This window comes from Fringilla coelebs, assembly GCF_963513975.1.
Source record: "Fringilla coelebs genome assembly, contig: SCAFFOLD_43, whole genome shotgun sequence".
NCBI classification, from domain to species: domain Eukaryota; kingdom Metazoa; phylum Chordata; class Aves; order Passeriformes; family Fringillidae; genus Fringilla; species Fringilla coelebs.
The window spans coordinates 1,197,207-1,208,506 of record NW_028167212.1 but is presented as its reverse complement, the minus strand read 5'-3'; the positions used below and the strand labels follow the sequence as shown (position 1 = coordinate 1,208,506).

The window sequence follows — 11,300 nt, the reverse complement described above, 5'->3', positions numbered from 1 at the left end:
GAGGCTTCATGGAACCAAGAGGCCACTGTGACTCTGCAGGGTCTTTTGGAACCATACAGAGCATTGTGACAGAGCAGGACCTCGTGTCATGTTGGGGCCATTGTGACACTGCAGGGCGCCCTGGAACCAAGGGGCCAGTGCTGCTCCTCAGGGACTCCTGGAATGAAGGAAACATGTTTGACACCGTGGTGGCCCTTGGACCAAGAGGCCATTGTGACACTGTGGAACCAAGGAAAGAATTGCTGCACTGCCAGACTTCATGGAATCAAGGACCCATTGTCACCCTTCAGGGCCTTGGGGGACCAAGGGCCATTATGACACTGTGGGGCACAAGGATCCATGGGACTTTGTGACACCACGGGGTGCCATGGAACCAAAGGGACATTGTGACACTGGGAGGCCTCAAGGAATCATGGAAACCATTGTGACACTCTGGGGCCTCAAGGAACTGTGGTGACACCAAGTTGTCTGGGAGTGTTGATCTGCTGGAGGGTAGGAGGGCTCTGCACAGGGCCCTGGACAGGCTGGATCCAGGGACGAAATCGAACAAGGTCAGGTTTAACAGGTTTTCCCCTGTGCTCAGCACTGCTTGGGCAGCACTTGTGCCCAGTCCTGAACCCCCCAATTTAGGAAGGACATGGAGGGGCTGGAGCATGTCCAGAGAAGGGCAAGAAGGCCGGTTAGGGGTCAGGAACACAAGTGCTGTGAGGAGCAGCTGAGGGAGCTGGGGTTGCTTACCCTGGAGAAGAAGAGGCTTAGGGGAGACAAGGTGGTGTTAGGGCAGAGGTTGGACTTGATGATCTCCAAGGTCTTTTCCAGCCTTGCTGATTCTGTGATTCTCTGAAAGCACCCTTGCAGCAGTTGAGGATGAGCCCTGGGCCTCCTCTTGAGAAGCTCCAGCAGCCCAGGTCCCTCAGCTTCTCCTGCCAGCCCCAAAGCCCATCCTGTCAGTCCTGCAGAGCCTCTGCAGCTCCTCCTCATTGCCCAGAACAGGGAGCTCCAAAGCCAGACACAGCAGCCCAGATGTGCCCCCCTGACCTGTGGTGCCTCTGGCAAGGGAGCAGCAGGAGGCACTGCAGGAGCCTGCAGACAATTCCTGCAGCACTTGTAGGATGATCCTGCTCCCCAAGGGACATTCCCATGGTGCCAAGTCAGGAACTGCAATGGGAAGTGGGGCCAGAGAGGGAAGGGCAAACAGGGATGGGCTGTTTGCAGGGGAGTAAACAAGGGTGGGCAAGAGGAAGAAATCTGGAGCAAGGAAGAGTAAAGAAAGCAAAGGTGAAGCCAAGGAAATGCTTAGGGCAATTTGGGGGTGGGTGCCAGGCAGCCCTGGCTCTGAGCAACAGCGTCTGCAGTGGGACAGGAAACTCCCAGCTGATGGGAACAAACTTGCTGGCTGACTGCAGAGGCCAGGACAAAGCTGAGTGGTTTCCCTGGTGTTTCCCCCAGCCCATGCTGGCCCCAGGGGCTGATGGCATTTGTGCTCCCTCAGGTTCATGTCCCCACAGCAACAGCATGGGGGTGCTCTTGCCTGCTCTGTGCAATGCAAACAGGGGATCCTGAGCCAGTGCTGCCATGTCTGTGCCTGCAAGGATGGGGCACATGTGTGAGCTGGGGGAGAGACCAGGGCTGCAGAGGGGGGATATTGTTAGCAGCTCCATGAGGACGCTCTGGGATGCTGCCCTGAGCTGTCCAGAGCACTGGGAATGGATCAGCTTCTGCTCTGCTGCTCCTTCCTATCTCCCTGAGGGCCCTTGCAGAGCACCAGCCATGCTGTTTGCCCCCAGCCTGCCCACAGCCACCCTGGGGCTGCTCACGGGGGTTTTCTGTGCTTAGCATTGGCCTGGGCGTGTTCTTGAGAGAGCCTGGGCAAGGAGCCTGGAGCCCCCAGGGCCTGGCCTGAGGCGTCAGGGCTGCCCCAGCAGTGCCCATGGCCTGTCCCTGCTGCAGCCTGGCACTGCCACCCCAGGACTGTGCCCAGCCCCAAGAGCACTCAGGCCCTACAGCAACACCAGGGACACCAGGGCAGGGGGGCAGGGCCACGGCAGCAGCACTGGCCACACCAAGTGCTGCTGCTGCTGGGCACAGCTGCTGTGCCAGCACTGATCTGCCCCAGCTCTGCACACAAACATTGCTGCTGCTGCTCCAGAGAAAGCAACAAAAGGGCATCTCTGCAGAAACCTTTGCTGGGAGGTTCTTTATTTCATTTAAACCCACCAAGAGCACAGCCCCTCATTGACACTGTGGCCACGGGGAAGGTGGAGAGAAACAAAATGCGAAAAGGCACAAACAATGACATTTCTTTCTGGACAATACGAAAAAAGTAAAACAGAGAAACAGAACCTCCAAAAGGAAACCAAGAGGAAGTATAAATATTACTTTTATTACAAGTGATTTGCAGAAATTTGTCAGCAGTTTAATGTTCCTGAAAGCATCCAGTCATCAGTCTCCACACTGCAGTCTTGAGCTCCTGGTTCCTCAGGCTGTAGATGAGGGGGTTCAGAGCTGGAGGCACCACCGAGTACAGAACTGACAGGGCCAGATCCAGGGATGGAGAGGACATTGAGGGGGGCTTCAGGTAGGCAAATGTACCAGTGCTGAGGAACAGAGAGACCACAGCCAGGTGAGGGAGGCAGGTGGAAAAGGCTTTGTGCCGTCCCTGCTCTGAGGGGATCCTCAGCACAGCCCTGAAGATCTGCACATAGGAGAAAACAATGAACACAAAACAACCAAATGATAAACAGGCTCCAACAGCAAGAAGCCCAAGTTTCCTGAGGTTTGAGTGTGAGCAGGAGAGCTTGAGGATCTGGGGGAGTTCACAGAAGAACTGGCCCAGGGCATTGCCCTGTCACAGGGGCAGGGAAAATGTATTGGCCATGTGCATGAGAGCATTGAGAAAGCCACTGGCCCAGGCAGCTGCTGCCATGTGGGTACAAGCTCTGCTGCCCAGGAGGGTCCCGTAGTGCAGGGGTTTGCAGATGGACACATAGCGGTCATAGCACATGATGGTCAGGAGGAAATACTCTGCTGAGAGGAAGAACATAAAGAAAAAGAGCTGAGCAGCACATCCTGAATAAGAGATGTTCCTGGTGTTCCAGAGGGAATTGTGCATGGCTTTGGGGACAGTGGTGCAGATGGAGCCCAGGTCAGTGAGGGCCAGGTTGAGCAGGAAGAAAAACATGGGTGTGTGCAGGTGGTGTCCACAGACTATGGCGCTGATGATGAGGCCGTTGCCCAGGAGGGCAGCCAGGGAGATGCCCAGCAAGAGGCAGAAGTGCAGGAGCTGCAGCTGCCGCGTGTCTGCCAAGGCCAGCAGGAGGAAGTGGCTGATGGAGCTGCTGTTGGACATTTGCAGTGCTGCAGCATGGGGATCTGAAAAAAAAGTAGTCATGGAATAGTTGGGTTTAGAGAGGACTTTAAATATCCCAGCACACCTTGGAGGCACTTTCCCCCCACTGCCTGCCTAGGGCTCTGTTCCCTGGAGCTGTCCCTGCCAGCAGTTGCTTCCTGCTCCCGGGGCTGCACCCTGCCAATGCTAACAGAGCCCAGCCCAGCCCTGGGGGCTCAGCTCTGCTCTGCAGACCCCTCCCAGCTCTGGCACTGCCCAGGGGCAGCTCTGGCTCTGCAGGCTGTGATGGCAACATCAGAGCAACCCTGGGGAGGATGGAAAAGCGATGCTGATGATGCATCTAAGGGGACCTGTGCTGATTTCTTTCACTACCAGTTTATTAATAACGGAAAGAATTTTCTTTCATTTTTCTGAGCCTTAACTGAGATATGAATATCTCTATGCAATTTCCCATCCAGGCAACCCAAAGCAGTAGAATAATAAAAAAAAAAATGTATTTCCCCTTTTATGCAGCCCCTGCCTTGCTGTACTCCCTGTATAACCTGCTTGGAAATGTTCTGCAGTTAAATGCCATGCTGGGAGCCATCCTGAACAATGCAGCATCCTCTCCAAAAAGGAGAACACTTCCAAGCATTACCAGCTGTCTCCTTCCACCCAGATCCTGTCCCCTGGTGCTGGGAGCAGCTGCCAGGGCTGGCTGAGATCTGTCCCTGGCAGGCAGAAGAGTCCCTGCCCAACACAGCACCCTGGGCTTCAGGACCCTGCCCTGCAGGACAGCCCCTGGCTGCTCTGCACAAGAGAGAATCAAAGAATGTACTCACAGAGTCTGTAGGCATTGGGATGTTCCAGCTTCAGGAGATGGCTCCAGGAGCTGCAGCTGCACTGTCCTGCAGCCAGAGGTTCCTGTGCCAAGGGCTGACAGTGATTGTGCCCCAGGCACTTCTCAGCACCTTCCCAGCCCTGACTTTTTGAAGCTCTCTGTGCCTCTGTGCTGTGCCCGGGGTGGCTGCAGACAGTGCCCCAACCCTGCTGGGCTGGGAGAGGAGCTGCTCATTAAGAGAAATGTGCTTTTGAAAGCTCTTCTTGGTTACCAGGAGCTGCCTCTGTGCCAGGAGCCCAGCCCAGCTCAGCAGCACAGACACAGAACAAGGACTTTAATGAGCGTCTGGGGCTTTGTGCTGAGTCCCTGAACATCAGTCCCTGAGAGGGAGCTAAAGAAACCTCTCCAGAACTCCAAGTCAGAATCCAACTCCAAAGTTTCTTGGACTTTTAATGGGTCCCACTGCGGGACAGGACCGAGAAAGTGTCCCCAGGCCCCAGGCAGAGCAGAGAACTGGAGGCAGTGATGACAGGTGGTAACAAAGAGAAGCCAAGTCTTGGTGCCCTGGGCCACAGCAGGGTGTGTGCCACCAAGGGCTGTAAGGAGACACCTTGTCCTGAGGCACTGGGGCCTCCTGGCACAGCCCCAGCCAGGCTGGGCACTGTCAGCCTCTTGTTCTGCCCTCTCCATCCCCCACTAGCCCACATTTCAGTGGCTTCAAGGATCTGCTGGAAGGAGTCCCTGGGGAGCCTTGTTCAGGAATGGCCCTGGGGGCTCCTCTATGATCCCAGGGACTGCAGGTTTTTCCAAGGACTTTGGGTTTGGCTTTTCAGCTTGGAGTCTCTGAGAGGTTTGTGCAATCATGGCCTCCAATGATCTGCTGTAATTAGTCCCTGGAGAGGCTTTGTCAGTAACAACACTCAGTGGGGCTCATTAATGCTTCAAGGTACTTCAGTTCTTTTAAGGTACTTGGTGTTTCCCTTTTGATCCAGACTCTGGGAGAGCTTTGTGCAATCATGGCCCCAATTATCTGCTTTAATGAGTCCCTGCAGACCTTTGTACTGACACTCAGTGGGGCTCATTAATGTTTTGAGATACTCAAAGTTTTTAAGGTACTTTGGAATTTCCTTTCCTCACGGAGGCTTCCGAGAGGTTTTTGTGACATCCTGGCCTGCAGTTCTCTCCTCCAAGGAGTTCATGAGGAGCCTGTGTTGGGCATGGACCTCAGTAGGACCCATCCATGCTTAGAGACACTTTGATTTTTTTTTCTGACTTTGACTCCTGGAAAGGTTTGTGCAATCTCCTCTCAGACCCTGAGGTTCAAGGGCTGAGCTCCAAATGTACAGTGAGGCTCATTAGAATCAAGCAAGTCCGGACAAACCATGGCTCTGCCTTGATTTCCCTCTGCTCTAGTGCAGTTCATCAGGAATGTTTCTGTAGTGGTTTTGGTTTCCCAGTTTGAGATTTCTTGGAGAAGGCATCAATTAGTTTGGTGGTTTCAATATTGGCTAATTACCAGTGCACTCACTAGAATATAATGACTCATGTCCTACTGTGTGGTGGGATTAGGACAAAGGAAATGTAGGCACAGAAATTTTAAAGGGTATATTAAAAACTTAATAGTAATATATTAAGAGTGATAAGTATCAGAACAAAACTTTCAGAACACTTCTCTCTCTACAACCTTTTCTATCTTACTGGCAATATAAAGAGACAAAACCTAAAATTTTCAGTCAGTTTACCACCTCTTGAATAGTCTTTCTTCAGTTCACTTAGGGAGAGGAATCTCTCTTTCATGTGTTGGAGACTTCTCCATAATAAAACAGTTCTCTCATGGCTCTCAATTCCCACAAATAGCAGCCACCATGAAAATCTGCAATAATGAAGTTCCTCCCAGTTTTTCACAGCATTTCCCACAGCTGGGTTTTTGGGCCATGCCAGCTTATGGGGTATTAAAGATGAGCTGTTTAAGAGCAAAGGTTCTCTTCATCTATTTCTGAAATCATCTCCAGGAAGAGAGATCTTTTTCTTTTCTCACTGAGGGCACAGGGTCTCATCAATCTGCTCTCTTTGTCTGTTCAAACTTCTTATGGGATTACAGCTACTTCAACATTTGCTTACTTTGCTATGGAAGCCTTTGCTGAAAAGTCATCTCCCCATATTTTTCAATGCTTTATAGGGAAAAAGAGAGTCTGATAAATCAATTCCATCATTCTCCATAGCTTTACAAGAGGATTTCAGCCCCAAGATCAAGGCATCTCCTCACTCCTCCCATCTGGGACTAAACTTCCTCTTCACTGACCTCGGTGTGTTCATGCTGCTCCTCTATGTGCCTGCACTTTGTCCTTTTCTCTCACTCAAGGGAGGATGGAAGCACTGAAAGAGTTCACATCTCACCTGGGGCCTGCAGGTGGTTCTGTGACCCCGGGCGGGCTCGGTCCTTGTGGCCGGAGCTGTTTTACGACGGAGGTTTCTGCAGCGGCTGCGCTGGGGCTGTGTCAGGATGGGCCGTGCTGGGGGGAAGGGCCAGGATCTCAGCAGCCAGGCCAGAACACAGCAGCAGCACGGCCGGGTCCGATGGCTTCTTCTCCCACTGCCCAGGTGTTGCAGGCGAACCCCAACGGTGGCAGAATTTTGGCCAAGCCGGCCAGCCCGGGGCTGCTCCTGGGGCCCGGCAGATCCTGGCTCAGCCTGGGCGGGCGGCGGGGCAGGGTTTAGCAGTGCCCAGATGTTGGCACCTGCAGCCATGGCCCAGCCCGGCCTTGGCCCTGTGGCCTGCCCTGCCCTGTCCGGCAGTCAATGGCGCCTGGTGGGGTCCCTGGGAAGGGGCCCGGCCCCACAGCAGGAGCTGCCTGGTCCGCCAAAGCTGAGATGAGGGCTGGGTCAGCCTTGTTACCTCTTTTCCAGCCAGAAGGGAAAGACACCCTCCCAAGCTTTTTTGTCTTTAACATGTGTCTTCACAGAGGTGTGTAGAGTTTCCTTAGTTGTTTAACAGAATTTCAATTCTCAAACCTAATTACTGATTGTTTTTTTGTCAGTCATGGTGGAAACTTCTAGCAGCTTCTCTTAGAACATCACTTCCATGATGCAAAACCACCACAACAGCACAGAGCACAGAGCTCCTTTGTCCATATGTAGTGGTCATGTGCCCGAGGCCTCAAAACCTCTCCTTGGAACATCTCTGGGCCCTCTACAACATGTCTTCAGCTGACAACATTCAGCTCAGACTCTAAGAAAATCAACACAGTACAGGGCTAGCCTGACCTGGCTACTTTTGTCTGGGAGCAATCCTTGGATATACATAATTTGGGAGGCAAAATTCTAATTTTATTCCATGATCCCTGGACATGAAGGCCAATTCTTCTCCATAGGAAGGAAGGCACAGAGCCCCAGTGTTTCAGGGGCAGATGAGAGGTGGCCACCAGAGGCCAAATCCAGTCAGACCTAGCAAGATTTTTTCTGAGAGATATCCTTTTAGGGAGAGTACCTAATTTGGGAATGGGCATCTGAAAAGAGGGACACTTCTTTTCCATAGCAAGGAAAGCACAAAGTCCCAGTGCTCCACGAGCTGATGAGAGGCAGCCCTTGACATCCCAACATCAGCCAGATCTGTCAGGTGGCCCCTGGGAGGCCAAGCCAGCCAGACCTGTTCCATGTTCCCTCAGTTCCATGGGGCCCCAGAGGGTCCCAATGGTCCCTTTTTCCATGAGGCCCTGTGGTGTCAAAATGCCCCCTGGTGACAGCCCTGAAGGGTCCCAATGGTCTCCATGGTTCCATCAGGCCCCATAGAGCCATAATGGTCTCTGGGTTCCATGAAGCCCCGCTGTGTCACCACTGCCCCTTGGTTCCATGGGCTCCAGTGGTGCCACAATGATCCCCTTGGTTTCATGAGGTCCCCACAGTGTCCCAGTGATCTCCATGAGAAGGAAAGAACCCAGCCCCAGTGTTGCAGGGGCAGCCACCAAAGGCCAAGGCCAGCCAGACTTGATGGTAGTGGCAGATTTTTCCTGAGAGCAACCCTTGGATATACAAAATTTTAGAGGTGGAATCTGAATTTCAGACATGGACCCCAGGGGAAGAATCCTTTTCAATTGGAAGGAAGGCACTGAACACCAGTATTTCAGTGGCAGATGCAAGATTGCCATCAGAGGCCAAGGCCAACCAGACCTCTCTGTCCTGGTAACTTTTGTCTGAAAGCAGCTCTTGGATCTTGGGAATGTGAGAGGTGGAATCTAAATTTTGGCAATTTCTCTGTTGATAGGAAAGACAGTTCTTTTTTATAGGAAGGAAAGCACAGAGCCCAAGTGTTTCAAAGGCAGAAGACGAGACAGGTGGCTCCTGGGAGGTCAAGCCAGGCCTGTTTGTCCTGGCAGCTTTGGTCATGGAGGAATCCTTGGATATATGGAATTTGGGAGGAGGAATCTCAATTTTGACCACAGACACCTTGAAAAAAAGAATGGTTCTTTTCCATAGGAAGGAAAACACCAAGCCCCAGTGTTTTGAAAGCAGATGAGAGGCAACCCCCAAGAGACCAGGGACAACCAGACCTGTCTCTCCTGGCTGCTTTCACAAGGGAGCAATTCTTGGATGTACGGATTTTTGAAGGTGGAATCCCTCATTTGGCCATGGGCACTGGTCAGGATGGATTTTTTTTTTTTTTCTATAGGAAAGAAAAGCACAAAGTCTTCTGAAAGAAGATGAGAGGTGGCTACCCTTAGGCCAAGCCAGCCAGACCTGTCTCTCCTGGTACCTTTTTATCTAGGGGCTGTCCTTGGACACAGGGCATTTTGGAGGTGGAATCTCAGTTTTGGCCGTGGTTGCCTGGACAGGAAGAAGAGTTCTTTAAACGAGGAAGGAAAGCACAGGGCCTTAGTATTTCAGAGGCAGATGAGTGCCAGCCCTCAGGAAGCCAAGGCCAGCCAGACTTGTCAGACCTGGCAGCTTTTGTCTTGGAGCTATCCTTGGATATAGGGAATGCTGGAGGCAGATGCCCAATTTTGGCCATGGGTGCTGGGTCAAGATGGATGTTTTTTTTCCCATAACAAAGAGAGGCACAAGGTCCCACTGTTTCAAAGGCAGATGAGAGGTGGCCCCTGGGTAGCCAGGGCAGCCAGATCTGTCTCTCCTGTCAGATTTCATCTGGGAACCATCTTTGCATAGAAGGAAATTTAGAGAAGGCATTCCCATTCTGGCCATGGGCCCCTGGGGAAAAAGGACAGTTCTCTGCCATAGGAAGGAAAGCCCAGAGCCCCAGTGCTTCAGGGGCAGATGAGAAGCAGCCCTTGACATGCCAAGGCCAGCTGGACCTGTCAGGTGTTCCGCAGGAGACACAGCCAGCCAGACCTGTTCCATGTTTCCTTGGTTTCATGGGACTCCACAGTGTCACAATGGTCTCCTCAGTTCCATGAGGCCCTGGAATGTCACAATGTTCCCCTTGCTTCTGCAGTGTCACAATGGCCCTGTGCTTCCATGAGGCCTTGCAATGTCACCATGGCTTCGTGGTTCCACAAAGCCCTGATGTGCCACCACGGCTCCTTGGGTCCATGCGCCCTCGCTGTGTCACAGTGGCTCCTCCGTGACACAGTGGGCTGCACAAGGTCACCATGGACCCTTGGTTCCTTGGGGCCCCCAAATTTCACAGTGGTCTCCTTGACTCCATGAGGCACCACAGTGTCACAATGGTTCCTTGGTTCCATGAGGTTCCGTAGTGTCACTGTGGTGTTCTTGGACCCACATTGTCACAACTGACCCATGGTTCCATGAAGTTCTGTAGAGTAAGAGCCTGAATGAGAGATGTGGGACTCCAGGTGGTTCTTCAAAATGCAGTTTATTGCATCCAAGACTTTACAGCAGTCCAGGGTCGTGGGTGGCAGAGCCTATGCCTACAGCTGTCAGCTCCAGCTGCAGGTAGGCCTGAAGACCCTTTAGTTTTGTTTACAGTGCATTATATACTTTTATATATCTATAGATATAGATATAGATATACACTCTATAGATACTTTCCTGAGCATCTTCACACAATAGAACCAATCTATACCTTAACTTTTACCTATAGCCTATAATAACTACTATAATTACCATATTCATGTTGCTATTCTCCAATCACTGAAAGTTCATACGTTATAATTTAAGCTAGGAGTTCAAAAACCTTTCTGCCAAGCATACATATCTGTGAGACTTCCTTGTCAAACTTTCATCCTTCCCAACATCCCTATATAGTCGTCAAGTGCCTGAGGCCAAGAGCGCCTGGACAAGGGGGGCAGTTCTTTTCCATAGGAAGGAAACCACAGAACCCCAGGGTTTGAAGGCAGATGAGAGGCAGTCACCAGAGGACAAGGCATGCCCGACCTGTCTGTCTTTGCAGCTTTTGCCTGAAAGCAACCCTTGGATATTTGGGGAGTTTTGGGGGTAGAATTATAATCTAAGCTAGGAGTTGTTTTTCAGTTTTCTTGCAGTGGAAAATTCTGAGATTTTTTTTTTCTACTTGCATCTTCTGCTGACTTGTTTGCCTGTGCCATCTTTCTGCTCGGTAAAAACATCTTGTTTGAGGTGGGTTTATCCTTTGCTCTAAGCCATAAAACCCCTTCTAGCTAACACACCCTTTGCCTCCTTGGTTATCCAGTAAGACTGGCTCAGCAATTCTTTTCTTCTGTACCAAAACTTGCTTCTGTTGGAATTCAGGACATCCCTCTGGCTGTCCTGGACTGCCACATCCCCTGCCAGGGGGCTCAGAGACCCTGGCACAGAGCCCAAGGTGCCCAAGGTGGTTTTGATTATGACCCACAGAAAAAATTACCAACCTTAGATGAAGATCTTCAATCCACAAGAAATTAAGTAGAATGACATTGGATTTATCACAGGGTGAAAAATAGATTTTTTGGGGTTTTTAGAATGGGGGTTCAGGAGGGCAAGATGGAGGAATCTGGGCTGAGGGAAGAGATGAGAAAGTTGACTCCATGTTCAGAAGGCTTATTTAATATTTTATGATATATATTACATTAAAACTATACTAAAAGAATAGAAGAAAGGATTTCATCAGAAGGCTCAGCTAAGAATAGAAAAGGAATTAATAACAAAGGTTTGTCTCTGACCGAGACAGTCGGGACAGCTGGACTGTGATTGGCCATTAAT

The 11,300-nt window shown here is 51.3% G+C and overlaps 1 pseudogene across 1 annotated transcript; it reads right to left on the bottom strand.

Moving 5' to 3' along the window:
• Nucleotides 1-2,442: 2,442 nt before the first annotated feature.
• Nucleotides 2,443-3,349, bottom strand: LOC311166152 (olfactory receptor 14J1-like; annotated as a pseudogene). The gene has a single exon. The product of its transcript is annotated as an olfactory receptor 14J1-like (transcript).
• Nucleotides 3,350-11,300: the final 7,951 nt, after the last annotated feature.